At 38.9% G+C, this 4086-nt stretch overlaps 1 protein-coding gene across 3 annotated transcripts in view; it reads right to left on the reverse strand.

The window, feature by feature from the left end:
• The window catches only part of LOC111963747 (uncharacterized), a 51220-nt gene extending 48425 nt beyond the window's left edge, over positions 1–2795 (reverse strand). For 2 of the 3 annotated variants that reach the window (XR_011475679.1, XR_011475678.1), the window contains exon 1: positions 2415–2795. The gene's annotated coding sequence lies outside the window, so the exon portion shown is untranslated. The remainder of the gene's footprint in view (positions 1–2414) is intronic. The other variant, XM_070439160.1, reaches the window with a different exon arrangement.
• Between the last annotated feature and the right edge of the window lie 1291 nt (positions 2796–4086).

Raw genomic sequence — 4086 nt, forward strand, 5'->3', positions numbered from 1 at the left:
TAATGCCAATGCTGTTTTCTGTGCTTGATTTCGCTTAATACTTTGGATACTGTGCACTTGTAATCAGAACGCCTTTTTGTCATGTAGCGAACCATACACGATTTTCTTCATAACCCATTCATATTTCGTGGAGCCTAAATTACACCATTTTCTTCATAATGCATGTATTACATGTAATGTAAAATAATGAATTATGTTGGCTTACACTTATGGCCTTTTCAAGGCCTTTCCATACCTTAGGGAACATTGGCACTCGCCATATGGTTAGTGAGAAACGCCACATTGCAAATGTAAGGTCCCTTACTAGACGTCCTGCAACGTTTCTAAAATTCGTGGACGGTCGGGCCGTGCGCGGGGGAGAGATCTTTCAGGAAGTCATCAAACTAAATCTCTCGGACGTTCGGTTTCCGTTTTATAAAAATAACAAATTTGGTCATTTTTCCGCAGTCTCGGAAATTCCCACCAGAGGGAAAATAAATAATATTGCAAATGCACAAGCACTTGCAAATGCATGTGGCCTTTTTCTCTAAACGGAAATATTTCGAAGACGTAATGGACAGTTGGCCCCGACAAAGATGGCGTCGAGGCCTCAACGCTTTTTGAGTTATGGCCATTTTTCTGGGATTAAAGGTCAAAAACGCAAAGTAGGGTGCTAATTTGACCGCTTCACGTCAAAGTACATAAGCATACGGTGTCAGGAAAAAAAGAACCAGCCATTTATCATCGTAATTTAAGAGAAATCGTACATTGACAAATTGGTCATGTTCACAAAAAGGAGTTAAAAAAAAAATTACAGATCCAGTTGCAGTGTGTTCAGACGAACATTTTTAAGTGGGTCTCGAAGCTCTGCCAGATTCTGTGATTTTATGTGATTTTATGAAATAAATTTCTCTTCTCTTATAAAACAATATTTCCCACGAATTAAGTCGCACTTAAATGTGCGTCTTTTCTCAAAAATTCTGTTCAGCAAGTCTAAAACAGTACATATAGGCATACAACGACACATTTTAAAACATGGTTAAACAAAGACAACATTTCTGTATATTCATGACGTTGAATTAGCCATTAAGAAGAACAAAAATGAAAGACAAATTATCGCGTCTACATGGTTGTTGCAACGGCTTGTGTCGCCTACTGGTTAAATTCGTGTCTTTTCGCACGAATTAAGTAGCACAGAAATTCGTGTATTTTCGCACAAATTAAGTAACACAGAAATTTGTGTATTTTCAAACGAATTGAACCACCCCAAAACACCCCAAAAATTCACAAAAACGCACGAAATCTGCTGAAATACATTTTGTACATATATGCGCGAATTGAATGTGAGACTGTGTTGAATATTTATGAACGGCTTTGCCTGATGTCCGTGGTGAATTGATACGATGTATTTAGGTGAGCGGACACCTGGGGTGGTATATTTGAGTTGCCCTTCGTGCCCGCTCCCATACCCTTTAATTCAGTTTTTCTGTGTGACTAATTTGTATACAGGTAGACCAGAAAATACATCACTGATGTGTCAACCCTGAATAGAACCACCTGCTGCTCATCTGTTGTTCTTTACAAACGCTGTTTTGAATTGAAATAAAGTTGTACCTACACGGAAGGCTGTAAAGCCGCAACGTCTGTGTACGCTATCCCTGATGCAGTTAAAATAATTAAAACATATTGAATAATGAAGTAAGCTTTATGCGACAACTTTGAGTGTGAACCCATGTGTTTGAATGAATTTGCGGGTTTTATGCACCAGCCAAGCTTCAGGGAGAGCGCGATGGTTCTCTTTTGTTCAGTAAATTATCCCGTTATTAAAAACTACAGTCTCGGATTGGTACATACATTTTTGGACATTTAAATTGACACAGAATAACCATACATTTTTGAAGAATATAACTTAAATACGTCATGAGCTTAGTACAATTATATTACCCCATTAAAACCCCACATAAACGCTGATTTTACTCTATTATTAGTTAATGTAAAGAATCAATGTATAGATTAAAAAGCCTTGTTAAAACTGTCAGTCTTGGCATCTAGAGCACTGTCAATTTGACAGGGATTACATTCCCCTGGCCCCATCGCTCAGTTATATACAACAATAAGTGGAGAAACGCACAATTTGTGTAGTATTTCTCAAAGATCAAGTCAAGCTATAATCTACATTTGGTGAAACAACGCAGCGATATTGTTTTAGTGATGAAACGGAGGAGAGGAGCATCCGGCGGTGGGATTTTTTTTCAATGATGTCCGATGGCGAACAAAAAAACGTTTTGTTTAAAGTAATTTCTTGGTTGGTCGTAATATCCCAAACGGACGTGCCAGTTTCACCAAATAAAGATGATAACTTTAATGTTTTCCCAGTAAAGGCTTTGCTAAGCAACCATTTAGGTCTATCGTTGAAATAAGGGTTAGTAGCCTACCTTAAGTCAACGAAGTTTGCCGATGGATGTCAACTAGACAAAAATTACAAGTAGATATTCAGAATAGAAGCCAAGTACAGCACATACTTCAGAATGTATGGGATGTTTCTCTACCAAGATGTAGACTGGCGTCTGACAACCTGTTTTATAGACCAAATCACAGAGTTTCTAAACCCAGAGGCGCAACATCGCGAGATTTCCAGGAACTCTTGTGAAAAAGACTAAATAGGACATGCGGAGGTTTGGGGCTTGAGAAGTCAATGAGAGTGAAATATCTTCCTTAGTTATTAATTTTCTCGAAATCAAAAGGCWCAACCAAGATTCGAGTCAATTTCTTAAGTAGTTGAACATGTTATTAGGCCAACCTTGTGAAAGTGATCAACTGACACGTTTTAATTTTAGTCAAAAACAAGTTTATATCGAAGGACTGCCTTTGATTTAGACGGACTGCACATGCGCAGTTCAGCGCGAGACGACCGTTAGACCGATTACTTGTTTCTACGCCTGAGCTTTGCTAGCCAACGTCACCATGACATCACCTACAAGTGTAGTCGGGATTTCTGTTGGAGAAAAGCAGTTTTAGCTTATCTTCATACTGTACGGTCCTTGACCATTTCTCTCTTTATTGTAAAACATGTGACCACCCCATCCCCACACTTTTCTTGTCAATCACATGAGTAAAGGGCAGCCTCTCTGGCTGCTATACTGTAACATTGGAGACAGAGTTTATCCTCTAGCTCAGTGGTTCCCTAACTTTTTATGTTTATGTACAACCAACTGATGTTTGCTCTGCCCAGAGTAATCCTGAAGTACTCCCTCATGTGCAGTTTAACAGTCAGCCTATGGTCTCATGAGTCTTCTCAGCACCTCTGGGTAGGAACCACTACTCTAGTGGAAACAGACTGCTACAGTAGACTACTGGTGGTCATGGAGTTGATCTGATTCATTGTATTTCTGCTTTGTATGCTACTTTGAGTACAGTACAACTCCAGTACAATGCCCATGCACTGATGGGTGAAGGTGAATATAAACCTTATTACATTGTCCTTACTGCATAGTTTGTTTTGAATGCCATTCACGTAGATACAAAATAACAATATAATCATTGGCGAACTGTGAATAATGGATTTAGGCCTTCAGTTGGGGAAATAAATTCCAAGAAGGCCTACATCATCAAATTCTAAAATCATGAAAAATACCAGAAACAGAGCATCACTTAAAGGGGAATGGAAACACTTCAGGAAGTAAATCTAGTATCTAATATTTAGTATTTTGATCATCAACAATGTTTATTTGAGCCATGGTCAGCACCATTTTTAATTGTCTGTGGTATTGAGTTGTCACTGGGAGAGTGAATCGAAGAGAGTGAGGTTAGGTCCGGACAACGAAGATGACAACAATTAGTAATTCAAACATGAACTGTATAGCTCCAAGCTGTATGAATTGGCTCCAAAAAAAAAAAAAAAAATCCCTCAGTAAGCTGCTATCGGCTACTCAAGGACCCACACATTTTGGAGAAGTGGCCCCGTGTCCTGAAGAGAAAGGACGTACCAGCTAGAGCCACTGCTACCTAACGGTGTTCCGTACATCACAGTGTTCCACACACTTGACCTTATTTTAGCCCCCCCAAAATTAAATGCTACCAAGTCAACTGTAATGTTAAAAAAACACA

The sequence above is a fragment of the Salvelinus sp. IW2-2015 genome, unplaced genomic scaffold (genome assembly GCF_002910315.2).
Source record: "Salvelinus sp. IW2-2015 unplaced genomic scaffold, ASM291031v2 Un_scaffold1447, whole genome shotgun sequence".
Lineage (NCBI taxonomy): Eukaryota > Metazoa > Chordata > Actinopteri > Salmoniformes > Salmonidae > Salvelinus > Salvelinus sp. IW2-2015.